The sequence below is a fragment of the Bufo gargarizans genome, chromosome 4 (genome assembly GCF_014858855.1).
Source record: "Bufo gargarizans isolate SCDJY-AF-19 chromosome 4, ASM1485885v1, whole genome shotgun sequence".
Lineage (NCBI taxonomy): Eukaryota > Metazoa > Chordata > Amphibia > Anura > Bufonidae > Bufo > Bufo gargarizans.
The window spans coordinates 77,406,054-77,426,273 of NC_058083.1; positions in this window are offsets into that span (position 1 = coordinate 77,406,054).

Consider the following 20,220-nt stretch of genomic DNA (forward strand, 5'->3'; position numbering starts at 1 on the left):
CATTGACTTTAATGGGGTTCGGGTTCGGGTCCAAGTTCGGATCCCGAACTCAAACTTTTTTTTAAAGTTCGGCCGAACTCCGCGAACACGAACATCTAGGTGTTCACTCAACTCTAATCATAATTCATATCAGATGTACATATTACGGGCTTAAAAAGTTTTTCAAAGATTTTTTTACTGAAGATCTCTCCTGTGAGCACTTCAGCCTTCTCTCTGCTTTTCCTAGGCCAAGTGACGACATGTTCTCCAGTTATGTGGCCTAGGAGCACCTCAGCCCCATTCAAGTTAATGGGGCTGTGCTGCAATACCATGCACAGCCGCTATACAATGTGCTGTGCTTGGTAAGCAGGGAGAAGGCCACAGTGCTCACAGGATCGCTGCTGCCTTCTCAAACAGCTGATCGGTAGGGGTCCCAGGTGTCGGACACTCAACGATCAGATACTAATGGCCTATCTTGAAGATAGGTCATCAGTAAAAAAAATCTTGGAAAACCCCTTTAAATAGATAAGTACCTTTAGAACCAATAGGGCCAATCTTCCCATGACGTCCTATGCCTCCTTTTACTCCTTTATCACCCATTTCACCTGGAAAGCAAAACCATAAGTGACAGATTTCTGTACATTTACATCCTAATTGTCAATGCATTGTGCAGCTAAAATATATATATATATATATATATATATACACATATACACTCACCTAAAGAATTATTAGGAACACCTGTTTTATTTCTCATTAATGCGATTATCTAGTCAACCAATCACATGGCAGTTGCTTCAATGCATGTAGGGTTGTGGTCCTGGTCAAGACAATCTCCTGAACTCCAAACTGAATGTCAGAATGGGAAAGAAAGGTGATTTAAGCAATTTTGAGCGTGGCATGGTTGTTGGTGCCAGACGGGCCGGTCTGAGTATTTCACAATCTGCTCAGTTACTGGGATTTTCATGCACAACCATTTCTAGGGTTTACAAAGAATGGTGTGAAAAGGGAAAAACATCCAGTATGCGGCAGTCCTGTGGGCAAAAATGCCTTGTTGATGCTAGAGGTCAGAGGAGAATGGGCCGACTGATTCAAGCTGATAGAAGAGCAACGTTGACTGAAATAACCACTCGTTACAACTGAGGTATGCAGCAAAGCATTTGTGAAGCCACAACACGCACAACCTTGAGGCGGATGGGCTACAACAGCAGAAGACCCCACCGGGTACCACTCATCTCCACTACAAAAAAGAGGCTACAATTTGCACGAGCTCACCAAAATTGGACTGTTAAAGACTGGAAAAATGTTGCCTGGTCGGATGAGTCTCGATTTCTGTTGAGACATTCAAATGGTAGAGTCCGAATTTGGCGTAAACAGAATGAGAACATGTATCCATCATGCCTTGTTACCACTGTGCAGGCTGGTGGTAGTGGTGTAATGGTGTGGGGGATGTTTTCTGGGCACACTTTAGGCCCCTTAGTGCCAATTGGCCATCGCTTAAATGCCACGGGCTACCTGAGCAGTTCTGAAGGCAAAAGGGGGTCCAACACCGTATTAGAATGGTGTTCCTAATAATTCTTTAGGTGAGTGTATATATATATATAGAGAGAGAGAGAGAGAGAGAGAGAGATAGTACTGAGCAAAAGGCAGGTGTGTAAAAGATGCTACAAAGTGGGAATGCCATCAAAAATAAAAGTCGTTAACAGTTTAAATTTATTCTCTAGCAGGACAACCACACCAAACATACAGCCAATGTTGGTAAGAACTATCCTCAGTGTAAAGAAGAACAAGGAGTCCTGGGTGTGATGATATGGCCCCCACAGAGCCCTGATCTCAAGATCATCAAGTCTGAATGGGGATTACATGAAGAGACAGAAGGATTTGAGCAAGCCTAGATCCACAGAATATCTGCGGTTAGTTCTCCAAGATGTTTGGAACAACCTCCCTGCCGAGTTCCTTCAAAAACTATGCAAGTGTACTTAGAACAACAGAAAGAGACTTGGTCAGCACTCTTATGGATCAGTGAGTGTGGACCCACTGTGCCTTCTCAAATAGCTGATCTGAGGGGATCCCTGGTGTCAGACCCCTACAGATGAGATTGTGGAAAAAAATCTCAGAAAACCCCTTTACCTCTGTACAGGGATATGGCCTTTGCTACAGGTAAGCAAGCGGACCAGTACTTCCTGGGATAGTCCCAGTGTAGCTGAAAGCTAACCCAGAGGGGTCAGGGATTGCAGTGCAAGTACCAGAAGCTCGGGATATAGAAAATGTAGGTATATTATTACACTCCAGAAATACGTCCAGGCCCTTCTTGAACTCTTTTAGTGAACTCACCATCACCACCTTCTCAGGCAAAGAGTTCCATAGTCTCACTGCTCTTACCTTATAGAATCCTCTTCTATGTTTGTGTACAAACCTTCTTTCCTCCAGACGCAGAGGATGTCCCCTCATCACAGTCCTGGGGATAAATAGATATGTCTCGGGACGCCGACGAGGCGCTCGCTCTCCTCAGCGCCGTCGGCGTCCCGTCTCTGAGCAGGAGCGAGGACTCGCACTGCGTCCTCGTCTCCTAGGTGATAGGGACGGGACAGACTGGCCGCGCGGAGGAGACATCTCTTCCGCGCGGCCGGCGTCCTCAGTTGCCCCGGCAACCAGGGGAGGTCTGATCACTGAGCTGGGCACTCGGTGCTCAGCTGTATTCACTAGCGTGGGTCATGTGGTGCTGGCCACGTCACATGACCCCAGCTAGTCAGTATTTTTACAGGCAGCCTGCTGGCCACAGGTTGCTTGTTAATTAGGTTCAGTAGCGATTTTGTTTCCTGGCATACTTACCTGTTCCTGTGTTCCCTGACGATCCTCTGCCTGCTCCTCCTGTACTGCGCTGCTCTCCTGGTATTCTGACCCCGGCTTCTACCTGACGATTCTTTGCAGATTCCTGTTGTACTTCATTACTCTCCTGGTATTTGACCCCGGCTTCTCCTGACTATTCTCTGCTTACTCCTTTTATACTGCGTTGCTCTCTTGATATTGACCTGGTCCGTTCACTATCCATTATTTGTCTGGTCTGTCCTCCCAGCACATATTCTAAGCTAGGGACTGCCGTCCAGTTGTCCCCTGTCATCAGAACTTGCGAGGCAAGTAGGTAGGGCCAGGGGTGAGGGTGGAGCGCAGTGGTCACTATCATCACCCCTGTGTGTGTGTACGTGTCACGGCATTTGGTTTGCTCTGTGACAATGTTTCCACACTTGCGGTTGCCCGCAGCAACGTGTTGCTGTGTGAGCATGCGGTGGCAGTGTCTCGGCCTTCTGGGTGATTGCTGTGACATGGTTGCCACACATGCTGTTCCCGGTGGTAACGTGTGGTTTGGTTTGCTTGTGTGTGCACTTCCCCTTTAAGTGGCCTCCTTCCTCTGTCTGGTGTTGGAAAGGTTAACTCCCTTCCTAGTGTTTTGTGAACACTGGGTTTATGTGTGTGTGGGTGTGGCTGCTTGGGCTATTTAGTCGCTGCTGGATGCCTTAAGCTCAGTTTTCCTCCAGCCTTGGTGTATGCTGGTGGTTCACTGTTCCTGGCTTTTACCATCTGTCCAGTGAGGGCCACCCTTGTGGTCATTGATGTTATTATGGTGTCTCTTTCCCTTCTTATCTTTTGGTTTGCGTGGGTTATGTTCAGGGTGTTGTATGTCTTGTGTTGTGTTACATGGCTGGTAATGTTTGGTGTCCAGCATGTTTTCTAGACATTCCCCTGTTTCATGTTTATTGCAGCTATGGCTGTCCTGGGTTTCTGTGTGGTTGTGGTTTGTGCTGTGTCCTTTAAGGTTGGTGTGGACAGCAACACTTGTGCACGGGTTCCAGTCAGTGTGTCTGGGGCAGGTAAGTGTGTTATGGGTTTCGCTTACCTGCCAACTCCATATGCTGTATGTGTTCCCCTCTCCTTGCAGCCTGGCCTCAGATAGAGACTCCTGTTCCTCCATGACTGGGATGAACAGGTTGTCTCTTCCCGGCTCCTTGGTGAGGGATTACCAGGGCGATTCAGGGTCTCTAGAAATCCAGAGTATGATCTGTCCTACCATCGGGGTCCGCTCATACGGTGAGGAGTCAGGGAGAGGATTAGGGATGCTGTACGAGGTGACCTGCTCCCTTATTACTCCTTTTGGCCAGGCTGATACCCTTTTACCCTTTGACACCGCACAGTGGGGGGTTTTCCCCCACTCCCCGCCGTGACAGTCCGTGACCGTTACAAGATGATGGGAGATATCTCTGTACTGACCCCTGATATATTTATACATAGTTATTAGATATCCCCTCAGTCGTCTTTTTTCTAAAGTGAATAACCCTAATTTTGATAATCTTTCAGGGTATTGTAGTCTACCCATTCCAGTTATTACTTTAGTTGCCCTACTCTGAACCCTCTCCAGCTTTGCTATGTCTGCCTTGTTCACAGAAGCTCAGAACTGTACACAGTACTCCATGTGTGGTCTGACTAGTGATTTGTAAAGTGGCTGGACTATGTTCTCAGCACGAGCATCTATGCCCCTTTTGATGCACCCATTATCTTATTGGCCTTGGCAGCAGCTGCCTAACACTGGTTTTTACAGCTTAGTTTGCTGTTCACTAAAATTCCTAAGTTCTTTTCCATGTTAGTGTTACCCAGTGTTTTACCATTTAGTATGTGCTGGTGACTTGCATTATTCCTTCCCATGTGCATAACCTTACATTTGTCAGTGTTAAACCTCATCTGCCACTTATCTGCCCAAGCCTCCAATCTATCCAGATCCCTCTGTAGTAGTATACTGTCCTCATCAGTGTTAATTACTTTACACAGTTTAGTGTCATCTGCAAAAATTGATATTTTACTATGCAAGCCTTCTACAAGATCATTAATAAATATATTGAAGAGAATAGGGCCCAATACTGACCTCTGTGGTACCCCACTAGTGAAAGTGACCCAATCTGAGTGTGTACCGTTAATAACCACCCTCTGTTTTCTATCACTCAGCCAGTTACTTACCCACATACAGACGTTTTCTCCCAGTCCAAGCATTCTCATTTTATATACTAACCTTTTATGCGGTACAGTGTCAAATGTTTTGGAGAAGTCCAGAAATACGGCATTCATTGATTTGCCGTGGTCAAGTCTGGAACTTACCTCCTCGTAGAAACTGATTAAAAGGGGTATTCCCATATGGAAGATCATATTTCAAAAGTTTCCACTAGAGCCATAGATTATTTTTGTAATTAGCTTCTATTATAAAAAATGCTGCCATTTTGATAAATTCCCTTCCCTTTTAACCCATTGTTTACATGTGGCAACCCATAGATATGGCCACCACCGCATCTATGGGCTGCGCTTGCTCAGACCGCACTTACTTTTCACCCAGGCAGCCGGTCATTCACACAGGAACGCGCACGCTAGCCGCGCATGCACTCAACTTGCTTCTTCTCTGCCGCGTCTGATACAGAGCCGCGCATGCTCTGTATGCACCGCGGCCTTCCAAGCAAGCAGCGGAGAGAGGATGTGCCCATATGAGCGAGCGGCAGTACAGAGGACATGCCCTGCTAGAAGACAGCATATGTAAGCGGCAGGATAACATCATCCACTTATCCACCAACTATTTTATTTTCTATAACCATCAAAGGGGGTTGTCTGGGGACAATTCTATGGAATGGAGGGACGCTGGGGACAATTCTATGGAATGGAGGGACGCTGGGGACAATTCTATGGAATGGAGGGACGCTGGGGACAATTCTATGGAATGGAGGGACGCTGGGGACAATTCTATGGAATGGAGGGATGCTGGGGAAAATTCTATGGAATGGAGGGATGCTGGGGGAGGACATTATGGAATGGAGGGACCCTGAGGGAGGACACCATGGAATGGAGGGACGCTGGGGACAATTCTATGGAATGAAGGGACGCTGTGGACAATTCTATGGAATGGAGGGATGCTGGGGACAATTCTATGGAATGGAGGGATGCTGGGGACAATTCTATGGAATGGAGGGATGCTGGGGCCAATTCTATGGAATAGAGGGGTGCTGGGGCCAATTATATGGAATGGAGGGACGCTGGGGCCAATTCTATGGAATGGAGGGATGCTGGGGACAATTGTATGGAATGGAGGGATGCTGGGGGAGGACATTATGGAATGGAGGGACGCTGGGGACAATTCTATGGAATGAAGGGACGCTGGGGACAATTCTATGGAATGAAGGGACGCTAGGGACAATTCTATTGAAAGGACAGACGCTGGGGACAATTCTATGGAATGGAGGGATGCTGGGGGCAATTCTATGGAATGAATGGGCGCTGGGGAAGGACACTATGGACTGTAATGTAAATTGTTTGAATGCAATGTAATGAAAGCAATGTAAATTTTTGAAAGCATAAAAAGTAAATAGTGACACTTTTTTTATAATTTTTTTTTTTTCCTTAATCCAGTACCACATAGCTGCGATTTCTGCTCACTTTACAGCGTGTCATCATGTTGAGTCGTGAAACCGACCCACTAACTGCCTGAAGCAAGCTGCCTGAAAAAATAAAATATTTATAATTATTCAAATGACTAACTTTGATTTTCAATTTCAAAGTTTCAAATCAAAAACCTGTCGTTGTTTCTGATGTCTATTAGAAAAATAAAATATTCACATTATATATATATATATGAAACTGATTGTTAATGGGGATGGTTTGCCAAATAGAAAAATGATTAGGGTCCATTAACATGTCCGTAATTTGCGTCCGCATTTGTTCCGCAATTTGCAGACCCATTCACTTTCAATGGGGCTGGAACGAATGCGAATCCGCATTTTCGAGATCCGCATCTGTTTTTTTGGGATCTGTTTTTTCAAAATCCGCAATTCCGTCCCTGAAAAAAATAGAACATGTCCTATTCTTGTCCGCAATTGCGGACCAGAAAAGGCATTTTCTATTATAGTTTCTGTGATGTGCGGTCCGCAAATTGCGGATCGCACATTGCAGGTGTCCGTGTTTTGCGGATCTGCAAAACACTTACGGACGTGTGAATGGACCCTTAGTCTGGCAGATGCTATACAGATGTATAGCCAGACATAGCTATTTCTCTTGACGGAGAAAAGTACACTCTCACATCAGCAGTGTGATTGACTGGCTGTAAATACAACTTTTCAAAATGTCAGCCCCCACCCCTCCCCCACAAGCACTGTGGATGTCACTATACATATGTGTCTTCCCCTCCCCCACCAGCAATGTGGCTAAAACGCTTCATATACTGCACTACTTTATCTGTCCCCCCCCCACCCCCCAGCATTGTGACTCTCTAGCTATAGCAGCAGATACTGCCCTTTCACACTAGCGTTTTTGTTTTCCGGTATTGAGTTGCGTCACAGGAGCTCCATACCGGAAAAAAAATTATCAGTTTTATGCCGCATGCACACGGCCGTTGTGCGGCTGTTCCATGCATTGGGGACTGCAATTGCGGTCCCCAATGCACGGGCAACATATGTGTAGCGTGCCGGACCCATTCAACTTGAACAGGTCCGTGGTCTGTTCACACCGCAAAAAAATACGACATTTATTTGCGGTGCGGAACAACGGAAAGAAACACCACGGGAGCACTCCGTAGTGCTTCCGGTGTTCCGTTCCGTGACTCTGTTCCGCATCTCCATGATGCGTGGTGCACACGGCTGGTGGCATAAAGTGTTTCGGCAAAACGGATCCAGCTTTTCGGTCTGCACATGCGCAGACCTTTAAAAATGCAAAAAAAAAAATTAATACCAGATCCAGATGGAAACAAATCTGCATCAGTGCTGGTGGGTGGGGGGATGGTAATATTTTAGGGGAGACAAAAGCACAGATCATATGGCTACTAGCTAACATGCTTTTGGGCTGATATATACTAGTGGATTATTGTTTTGCTGCTCAGAATGGGTTTTGTGTGTAAAGCTGTATTAGAATGCAGGACAGCCACATGTTACTGCCTTAGCTCACTTCCCATGTCCAAGTAATTATTCCCCAGCAGGAGGGATGGGCTTTGCAGACACTGCAAGCTGCCAGACTGATGACTCATACTAGCCACATGAATGAGCACGCAAGGACTGAGTTCTCCGTGTGATGTCATAAGGAGGCGTGGCAGGCCTTCACTCAAACTGCCTAAGCCCGCCCAGCCTTAGAAGCAGGAAACCAGGAATTGAACAGCAGAGCTGGCTACAGATGAGGATGGATTAGCAAGATGGGAAAACCTCTTTAAATTAGTTTGACATGACCGATCCCTCATGAAGCCATGCTAATATGGCGTTATTTGCTTATTTTCATTGAGGTACTCCAAATAGCATCTCTACAAAAACCTTCAAACAGTTTACCCACGACAGATGTTAAACTTACCGGCCTATGTGTTTTTGGATCCTTTTTGAATATTGGCACCACATTGGCTATGCACCAATCCTGTGGAACACTCCCTGTCATTATAGAGTCCTTAAATATCAGAAATAAGGGTCTGGCTATGACATTACATAATTCTCTTAGGATACGGGGGTGTATGCCATCTGGTCCTGGCAATTTGTCTATTTTAATCTTTTTAAGACGCCGCTGTACTTCTTCCTGGGTCAGACAGGGCACATTTAAATGGGAAATTTACTTTTACATTCTGCATTTCATCTGACAGTTTATTTTCTTCAGTGAATACAGTGGCGAAAAAAAAAAGATTTAATAGCTTTGCTTTCCCCTCATCGCTCTGTGCAACTCCCACCTCATTACTCTGTAAAGGGCCGACACCTTCAGATTTATACTTTTTACCATTTATATAATTAAAGAACATTTCAGCGTTCGTTTTACTCTCTTTTGCAATTCATCTCTCTGTCTCTAGTTTGGCTGCTTTTATTTGTCTTTTACTTATCCTATTTTTTTCTTTATAGTTTTTCAATGCTTCCTTGCTCTGCTCCTGTTTTAGTGATTTAAATGTTTTTTTTTTTGTAATGTATTTCTTTCTTTACAATTCTATTTATCCACATAGTTTTTTTTCTTGTTCCTTAACCTTTTATTCCCATAAGGTAGAGATGCCCAACCTGCGGCCCTCCAGCTGTTGTAAAACTACAACTCCCATCATGCCCTGCTGTAGGCTGATAGCTGTAGGCTGTCCGGGCCTGCTGGGAGTTGTAGTTTGGCAACAGCTAGTAGGCCGCAGGTTGAGCATCACTGCCATAAGGTATATACCTCTCACAATTAGATTTTAGGATAGTTTTAAAAATATCCCATTTTGTGGCTGTATTTTTAATTTTGAGGACTTTGTCCCAGTTAGTTAGGCCTATGGCCTCTCTTAGTTGGCTAATTTTTTCTTTTTTTGACCTAATCCCTTCCCTACAGCCACAGGTGTAACTTGACCATCAAGCACTTTCTATAATACCGGTATCTTATTATGCAGCACAAGGGTCTTTGGGCCTCCTCAGGCTCCTGGGCCCAGTAGCGACTGCTACCTCTGCACCCCCTATAGCTACACCCCTGAGCACAGGTATTATGCCCGCAGAAGAGAGCGGGGCAGCGGCAGACACAGATAGCTGACCTAACAAGCACTTTGTCAGTCCAGTCAAACTGAAGTGACACGGAGTAGATCTAGTCACCTGTCTGTCACAAAATGTTCCAAGCATAACACTTGAAGCAATCCAAATACCAGTCTCATGATACACAAGAATAAAGATCTCGGGTCTTGTGTACTACAGCGATGACGTAGGTTACACAAAGTACACATATTTGGTTTAATTATAAATAGGAGAGTTAGAAGATTCTTGTTTGTAAGAATTTTGTAAGAACGTATTTTGTCAAATATTTGATTTCTATACTTTCACGCAACTTTGCATAAACCTATAGTACAGGTGATTATAACAAACATTGTGATATATCTTAATCAGGGAAAAAAAAAATTCTAAAGTTATCATCAACCCCTCTCCCTTTTCTAAATGAAATGTCTCTGAAATTTGTGAGAAAGGCATCTTGTGAGACCAAGACGTCTGCTCACTGAAGGATCACATGTCATCATCCCTTAGAACTCTGTGAAGAGGGGAGGAAGGAGAACAGAAAGAAATAGAGAGACACAACACATGATTCAGGAGATTCAGCAGCTAATAGTGATTGTTATATTGTACTCCAAAGTATAAGACATAAGCCTAAGGCTCCATTGGCACCAACATTATAAATGGCTGTGTGATGGCCATTTAAGTAAGGGCTGTCACAATGCCATTTTTAACACCAATTAAAGTCTGTGGGGCCTTTACATGGCTTTTTTTTTACGGTCAGTGAATAGCAGCTGTCAAAAAATAGGATATGTCTTATTTTTGCCCATTTTCATGTCCAGAAGGACGCCATTCCAATCAATGGAACCATTTATAAAACAGCCACTTCGATAGGCGTGCACCCGTCTAACGGCCATTAAAACATGTACATTTGTTCAATATGGCCTTTTAGGGGTTAAAAAAAAATCGCTCACCTCATCCACTTGCATGCGCAGAGACAGTCACTCGTCTCTTGATTCTGAAGGACCTGCAGAAAGACCTGCGCTCAGTGTGATTAAGTCACCACGTGATCCTGCTGGGATCTCACGGTGACATCATCACACTTAGCGCAGGTCCTTCACAATCAAGAGAAGAGCGACTGCCTCTGCGTCTGCCAATGGATGAGCTGAGTGATTTTTTTGTGCTACAAAAAAAACGCTCATCTTTACATATTCCATTGCATCGCTGTACTCAGGACAGCAATACAGTCGAATGCTGCGACAGGGCACAGGACCGATGTCTTCCTGGCCCAACCTTACCTCTAACAGGCTTTAGCCCTAGTTCCTGTAGCCTATCAGAGGCCGGTGTCATCATTATCACTCTGCCTGAGCCGGGCTGCATAGAGCTCAGGGCACAGACTGGAAGGGGTCCATGTCTTGCACTGCATCACTGATAGCAGAATGGAGATAAGTATTTGAGTTTATAATTTTTATTTGGCAGCACGGTGTTCGACCACAATGGGGTGGGGATCATTATTTTGTAATTGGAGAAAGCACTATGGGGACACTGCAGCTGTAGAAAGGAGCATTTTTTGTACTGCCAAACTTTATAAGGAGGCCACTATGGGGACTTTTGTTGTACTGGGGGCACTAAAAGGAATCAGTTTTTGTACTGGCACATAAAGGGGCATTTTTTGTACTTAGTGCACATTATAAGGGAGCAGTTTTGTACTGGCACGCATTCTAAGGTCCTCACTATGGGGACATTTCTTCTACATGGAGCACTAAAAGTTTTTTTATTTTTTTTTATTTTTATACTGGCACACATTATAAGGGAGCATTTTTTTTACTGGCACACATTGCAAGGGGGAATTATTACTGCTCGAGGCACTATGGCGGCATTATTACTTCTGGCGGCAAAATGAGGGACATTATTACTATTGGGCGCACTGTTACCACATAGCAGAGAATGCTGACAGCACTATAAGTTTCAGGGCCACTTTTTGATGGGCAAAGGTATTTTTAGAACACTGTGTGCCAATAATTATTGAAGGGCAAATATCTGTGTGGTAATAGTATTTTTAGAGGGATTATCTGTTTTTGCAGTATAGTATTGGGAAGTACAGTGGGCACAGTATTAGAGGTGACAGGATGGGGTGTTCAGAAGGTCAGGAGGAGAATTGAAAAGTAGTTGTCAAACTCTGCAGTGACAAGAGATGGCTGAAAGAAATCATCATGGCGGTCTGGTCTGAATTGAGAAGATAAAGAAAGAGAACATGTACATCAGAGGACACATCCCTGGATGTAAGAGGTATGTGGCGCTATATTCTCCTGTATGTTTCAGTTTCCGCCTCAGGCAGCAGAAAGGCAAGGTGCACCCCTGAATATGGGGGACATTATTACTGCTGGGGGACATTATGTATACTGCTGTATACTGCAGGGGTTGGGATAAAAAAAAAAAAGCCAATGAAATTCATCAATTTTTAATGGCCATTTTTAACAGCCATGAAAAACGGACGCAAAACAGTCATTATAAATGGGCAGACGGACAGAAAATGGATGCACAAATGGCCGAAAAATGGCCATGAAATATTGACAGTGTGTATGTTTTTAACAGACGTGTTTTTCACTGTCGTGTGTATGTAGCCTACAATTTGTGGTTGGGGGAAAATGATATGTGATTATCGTACATAGTGCAGTCCAGCTTCCTGTGTCAATGTGCAGACTCCCCTCCCCCTCGTTAGCAGTATCTGCAGCAGGAAGCCGGACGGCACTAACATTGCTGGAGAGGGATGGGAGGCAGAATAGTCTTGAAGCACACAGTACAGAGCCCTAGATGTACTAAGAATCAGCCAGGCAGTTCTATACGTTGTCCTACATTGCTGGTGGGCGGGGCTTATATCTCTGCACTGCTCAGCTGAGAAGCTGGAGGAGTGCAGTGAGTGTAGAAGGGGTGGGCCCCACCAGAGGAGGTGGGGCCAGTCCGACACTGCTCATGGCTCCTGGGGCCATTGATTGGCTGGTATAGATGCACTGCAAGAACCAGCACAAGAGCAGGTGTGTGACTTTTTTCATTTTCTTTAGGCTACATGCACACGAACGTGGTTTGGTTCACTTCAATGGGGCCGCAAAAGATGCAGACAGCACTCCGTGTGTGCTGTCCGCATCCGTTGCTCCATTCCATAGCCCCGCTAAAAAAAATAGAGCATGTCCTATTCTTGTCCGTTTTGCGGACAAGAATAGGCATTGTTACAATGGATTTTTAAAAAAAAAACGGATGCCATATGGACGTCATCCGTTTTTTTTTTCCAGATCCGCAAAACACATACGGTTGTGTGCATCTAGCCATACTCACAGACCATGCCCGGACATCCACAACTTTTTGGGCCCAGACAACTCCTTTAACTGCTCCGTAGTTTCTTTTATAAATTGGTAAATCTCCCTTAAAGACTGCCACGCACCTTACAGAAAGACTAAAGATAATTCTCTGCAGATCCTTTATTATTATAACCTGTAAAGAATGGAGTCTGTTATCCCATTAAAAAGCTGTGGCATAAAAAAAATATTCTTAGACAATTTTTTATTTATTTTTTTCATGCCTTTTTTCAGACATCTTTCAAGTCCTATAGGGAAGTCTATGAGAAAATGCCAAACTACGGAGCATGCTGCATTTCTTAATCAATGCCACGGACTCATTGTTTGTGGTGTCATTTATATTTCAGACAGCAAAAAACGCTAAGTAATACACCTAGAAAAAAGGCCAAGATTGTTCCTCTCCGGCAGGTGCAATTAAATGATAAACATCAGAAAATAAATATCAAGCACGCTGCACACACAGATTTCAGGGGAAACGAGGAAGCGGACGCGAAACACGTGTTGGGGTGTTTTTGGAGGAGCGCACTTGGTCTGTATAATACGATGTAGTATTTGCTGTGCCATATTTTGGTTTATACTTATATTCACTTATGTTACATTAGTGTCTATGTGACCGATTTTGTGGCTCATCTGTCGATATCATATTATAGGTTTGTACATTTTAACTTAGATTTAATAAAATATTGATTTATTTCCATATAAATCTGTGTATGCCGTGTGCTGGATATTTATTTTTCGGTGTTTATCAAAAAACGGTATGTGTGAAACCACCTTAAATCACGCTTTGGAAGTCATTTATGCAAAACAAATACTTTGATAGCATACACAAACCTGCAGCTGTTGTGAATACATATGAAACTGAATTAGCTCTGTTATGAGCCCCATCACTCACTTTGGATCATATAAATCAACATTTATGAGAGTACTTTATAAAGCACAATAATCAGACATACAAATAAATGACTGGATATAGACTGTAGCACCCTCTAGTGGTAACAATTATACTTATCCAGCACATTGCGTTTTGTGCATGTTCACTTCGTGTTCTTCCCAGGTATAACTTTCTCGTGCATCGCTGACATATATCAAGGCAGCAGCCGATAAAGAAGCGATGTATAAGCAGCTGCAGCACTGATGCTTCCCGTTAATGTGATGTATGAAATCTCACGGTTTATAGATGTCAGAAACATAATACATAGTGAGGGGAGCGGATCCTCGATAAAACCTCCTTGTCAGCTTTATGTTACTATTCTCACAGCACAAGATAAAGTAGTAAATGCGGTGTTAATATATTCCTCTGTATTTGCAGCACTGACTTAGGCTACTTTCACACTGGCGCTTTGGCTTTCCGTTTGTGGGATCCGTTCAGGGCTCTCACAAGCGGTCCAAAACGGATCAGTTTTGCCCTAATGCATTCTGAATGGAAAAGGATGCGCTCAGAATGCATCAGCTTGCAGCGCTTTGGTGTCCGTCTGACGAAACTGAGCTAAACGGATCACAATGTAAGTCAATGGGGACAGATCCGTTTTTACTGACACAGAATCTGGCACAATAGAAAACGAATCCGTCCCCCATTGACTTTCAATGGTGTTCAAGACGGATCCGTTTTGGCTATGTTAAAGATAATACAAACGGATCCGTTCTGAACGGATGCAGACGGTTGTGTTATCTGAACGGATCCTTCCATGATGGATCCGCACCAAACGCGAGTGTGAAAGTAGCCTAACCTCTCTGATACCTTATGCGGGATCATTTCTTTCTGATTTGTCGCGTGCGGTCTTTCTCTCTTTAAGCTCAACCAGATACTGGCACAGAAGGTTACTGTTTGACAGACAGCATTGTCAGCCATATTTACCCCTTAAAGACAAGGCCGTAAACGGTTTTTCTGCTTTTTACTACTGATTACCTATCCTCAGGATAGATCATCAATATCAGATCAGCGGGGAGCGGACAATCGGCACCCAGCTGAAGAGAAGGCAGTGCTCATGAAAGCTGCCTTCTCTGCTCTGTTTAGCAGGGCCGATCCTACACGGGGTGCAGTGGGTGCCCCGCACCCCAGCGCTGTCACCCGAAAGGCGCCGAGCGAGCCGCCGGGACTTTTTTTTTTTTTACTTTTTTTTTTTTTTAACCACCTCCGGACCGCCCGGTGGGCCGGGCCGCCTCAGCCTCAGGGTTCGAGTGGGGCCGGGGGTGTGCCGTGACAGTGTGAGACGAGTCCGTGACTGCCGGCCGCCGGCCGGCCGGGTATGGCCTAATCAATTCACACCCCTGTCACTGTCTGTGACTGCTCCGCTCCGCCTCCTGCCAGCCCACTGTGACACTGACACAAAGAACAGACACACACATATACTAACTGACTCACGTGTGAGACTGAGACCGCCTCCTGTAGTCCGCCTCCTGTAGTCCGCCTCCTGTGCTCTGCCTCCTGTGCTCCGCCTCCGTGCTCCGCCTCCGTGCTCCGCCTCCGTGCTCTGCCTGACTGCCTCCCATCTTCCGGCGGCCGGCAGCGTAACGTCGCTCACTGCGACGTAACGTAGTGAGTGACGTCACGTCACGTCACAGTTACGCTGCCGCCGGCCGCCAATTTTGAATATTGAAGAGCGGGACTGGAGCACTGCCAGTGCCACGCCAGTCACGCCACCAGCTTCTGCCTGCCAGTGCCCGCCCGGCTTGTACTAAGTTGTGAGAATACATTTGGAGTCCTCCTGACTGAGTCCTGACTCCTGACTGTCCCAGGCAGTAAGTTAGTGAATTAACTGAATAGTGATGATTAGTGATAGATTATATTAGATAAGATAGTAACTTATGTAAGGCCTCTTTCACACTTGCGTTGTCCGGATCCGGCGTGTACTCCACTTGCCGGAATTACACGCCGGATCCGGAAAAACGCAAGTGTACTGAAAGCATTTGAAGACGGATCCGTCTTCAAAATGCTTTCAGTGTTACTATGGCACCCAGGACGCTATTAAAGTCCTGGTTGCCATAGTAGTAGTGGGGAGCGGCATACTTACCATCCGTGCGGCTCCCGGGGCGCTCCAGAATGACGTCAGAGCGCCCCAGGCGCACGGATGACGTGTACATGCGATCACGTGATCCATGCGCTTGGGGCGCCCTGACGTCACTCTGGAGCGCCCCGGGAGCCGCACGGACGGTAAGTATGCTGCTCCCCGCTCCCCACTACACTTTACCATGGCTGCCAGGACTTTAGCGTCCCGGCAGCCATGGTAACCATTGAGAAAAAGCTAAACGTCGCATCCGGCAATGCGCCGAAACGACGTTTAGCTTAAGGCCGGATCCGGATCAATGCCTTTCAATGGGCATTCATTCCGGATCCGGCCTTGCGGCAAGTGTTCCGGATTTTTGGCCGGAGCAAAAAGCGCAGCATGCTGCGCTATTTGCTGCGGCCAAAAAACGTTCCGTTCCGGAACGGAAGACATCCTGATGCATCCTGAAGGACGGACTGTCCATTCAGAATGCATTAGGAAAATCCTGATCAGTATTCTTCCGGCATAGAGCCCCGACGACGGAACTCTATGCCGGAAGACTATAACGCAGGTGTGAAAGAGCCCTAAGTGAGCTATTGAGCTTGTAAATAAACTTGTGCAAACTGCAAACTATATGAGTAGTTACTAACTACTCATATACTTTGCACAAGTTTATTTACAAGCTCAATAGCTCACTTACATAAAGGAACGGACGTCTTACAATAGGGTGGGACACTGTTATGGGGGGGGGGGGAGGAGAAGTGATATGTGGATGATGACACATTTATATAGCACAAGATGCTTGCGCTGCCTGCCATATATGTGTGTCATCCACAGATCCCCCCGGCCACCTATAACAGTGTCATCCACAGATGCCCCATAACAGTGTGTCACCCACAGATGTCCCCATAAGTTCCATAACAGTGTCATCCAGAGATGCCCCCATAACCGTGTGTAATCCACTGATGCCCATAACAGTGTGTCATCCACAGATCCCCCATAACAGTGCGTCATCCACAGATGCCCCCTAACAGTGCGTCATACACAGATCCCCCATAACAGTGCGTCATCCACAGATCCCCCATAACAGTGCGTCATCCACAGATGCCCCCTAACAGTGCGTCATCCACAGATCCCCCATAACAGTGCGTCATACTGTCATCCACAGATCCCCCATAACAGTGTGTCATACTGTCATCCACAGATCCCCCATAACAGTGCGTCATCCACAGGTCCCCCATAACAGTGCGTCGTCCACAGATCCCCCATAACAGTGCGCCTGCGCACTGAGGAGAGACAGAAAGGAGGGCACATAATCAGTGGAAGCAAGCAGAGGACGGCACAGCAGACGACTGAATCGCTTCTTTTGTAAGTAAATTGTTTTATTATAAATGTAGTTTAATGTTTTTGTCTTTTATTATATTCTGGCTTTTGCTTGGTTATGTATGATGCTTTTTGATAATAAGTAAATGTAGTGGTGCTATAATGTGAACCCCAGGCCTCTCTGATGTCCTGCAGGCTGGGCTGGCGCTGTGGCAGCATACGGTTGGTCAGGCAGCAGAAAGGCTCTGGGGCTGTCATTGTGCTCTGGTACTTTTCCCTTCACAGCCACTGCTATCTCTCTCTCGTACAGTGCAGACTCTGCAGGAGGCTTTCCGTTTGCTCTCCGTCCTCTTAAAAGTCTCTGGGAATCAAAACTGATCCATCTGGTTCCTGTTATGCAAGACTGAAAACAAAGTCCGTCTTGCATAAGGGGACCCAGACTGATCCGTTATGCTTTCTCATAAACTTCTATTAGGACAGAGCAAAACGGAATGCCTCTTAGGGTCCATTCACACGTCCGTTGTTTCTTTCCTGATCTGTTACGTTTTTTGCGGAACAGATCTGGACCCATTCATTTTCAATGGGTCCTGAAAAAAATCGGACAGCTCAATTTCAGATTTTTTTTCAGGACCCATTGAAAATGAATGGGTACAGAACTGGTCCAGATCTGTTCCGCAAAAAACGGAACAGATCAGGAAAGAAACAACGGACGTGTGAATGGACCCTTAAAGGTTTCCGTTTTGCATTCCATCTGGCCATTCCGTTATATTCCGTTTGAAACGGAACCTATAACGGAATGGCATAACGCAGATGTAAACCCACCCTGTACGGAATAGGTGGTATTTGCCAGAGTTGCTGGAGAACTGTGAGTGCAATTTCGGGGGCACTGACCTGTACAGGGTGTGGAGGATTGGGAGGTTGAGATCCACTGAGGATATTATAAGACTTTTCTGTAGCTTCCTATATTGTTGCAAAGCTTGTGTGTTGGCTGAAGCCTTCCTATCTTACTGGTGGCTGGCCCTGCCCCTCAATTGTGCTTCCGGGTTTGGCTCCGCCCCTAGACTGCAAGGGGGTGGGGCTGAAGTTGGGGGCTGAAGTTGTTGCCATAGAAACATTGTAAAGGGGAGGAGTTAGTAAGATAACCACGCCCATGTGGGGGCGCCAGAAATATTTCTGCACCCAGGCGCCTGTGACCCTAGGATCGGCCCTGCTGTTTAGGGCTCTTTCACATCTGCGTTATTGTCTTCCGGCATAGAGTTCCGTCGTCGGGGCTCTATGCCGGAAGAATACTGATCAGGATTATCCTAATGCATTCTGAATGGACAGTCCGTCCTTCAGGATGCATCAGGATGTCTTCCGTTCCGGAACGGAACGTTTTTTGGCCGCAGCAAATAGCGCAGCATGCTGCGCTTTTTGCTCCGGCCAAAAATCCGGAACACTTGCCGCAAGGCCGGATCCGGAATGAATGCCCATTGAAAGGCATTGATCCGGATCCGGCCTTAAGCTAAACGTCGTTTCGGCGCATTGCCGGATGCGACGTTTAGCTTTTTCTCAATGGTTACCATGGCTGCCGGGACGCTAAAGTCCTGGCAGCCATGGTAAAGTGTAGCGGGGAGCGGGGGAGCGGTATACTTACCATCCGTGCGGCTCCCGGGGCGCTCCAGAGTGACGTCAGGGCGCCCCAAGCGCATGGATGACGTGATCGCATGGATCACATGATCCATGCGCATGGGGCGCTCTGACGTCATTCTGGAGCGCCCCGGGAGCCGCGCGGACTGTAAGTATACCGCTCCCCCGCTCCCTGCTCCTACTATGGCAACCAGGACTTTAATAGCGTCCTGGGTGCCATAGTAACACTGAAAGCATTTTGAAGACGGATCCGTCTTCAAATGCTTTCAGTACACTTGCGTTTTTCCGGATCCGGCGTGTAATTCCGGCAAGTGGAGTACACGCCGGATCCGGACAACGCAAGTGTGAAAGAGGCCTTACCTCATCGCCGCAGCAATTGCAGTGCAGTTGAGCAGGTGTAATTACAAGTATGGGGTCCCTGTTCACTTCTATGGGACAGCTCTCAAATGAATACTACAGAGCCGTCCCATAGAAATGAATGGGGACTCCATAATGTATATTATATGTATTTTTGGCACATAATATGTCTTCTAAGAGACACTGACACATTTTTTTATTTTTTTACCTATTCTACTGTAAATACAAAAGGCTAAGACCTGGTAGCTCTGCTCTGCCAGAGAACACTTCTCCAGGTGCAGTAGAGGAGGCAGCACATCCACTCTCGCTATTCACCTCATAGCACTCATGGAGCACTATATAATGACTTAGGCTACTTTCACACCTGCGTTAGGTGCGGATCCGTCTTGTATCTGCACAGACGGATCCGCAGCGATAATGCAAACGCTTGTATCCGTTCAGAATGGATCCGTTTGCATTATGCATTCAAAAATGTAGTTGGTGGAATAAGTAGAGTCCAGACTTGGTAAAGTTTAACGGTTTTACTTGAATAAACTTGCTATAAACTTGTGTCATCCAAAAGATGTTTGATCTTTCTCTTGGCTCCAGGAGGCTCAGGGTAAACTGGCAGGTGAGCTTAAATACTTTGATTTCTCCCTTTCTCTGCTGTGCTATTCTCCGGCCTCAGTCTGGATACTGGCCCCTCCTGATGTTCATGGCTGTTGACCCCCTTCGCAATATTCAGTCTATGAACTGCAAGGAGTTGGGGTGCTTTGCAAGCTGCTTCCCCTGCTGCAGGAGGGGAGAAAGTCCTGTCACTGCGCCATTTTGTCTGGTCTCCTTCCTACTCTCAACCAACTACAGCTTCCTGAAACCCCCTCCTCGGTGGGAAGCAGGACTATCTCACTTCTGTCCAAAAGGGGGGGGGGGGGGAATGGAATGGACAACCAGGCACATTACATTTAATAAAAGTTTTTGCATATAACAAAATGGCTGGTGGTGGTATAGTTGGTGGTGTAAACCAATACAATGGAGGCAAACAGGCTAGCAATAGGAATGTAGGAGTGGCAGTGTACCTCTGGGCCACTACAGCATCAGTAAGGGCCTGATTGTATATTTAGTGGTGGCATCAGTGAG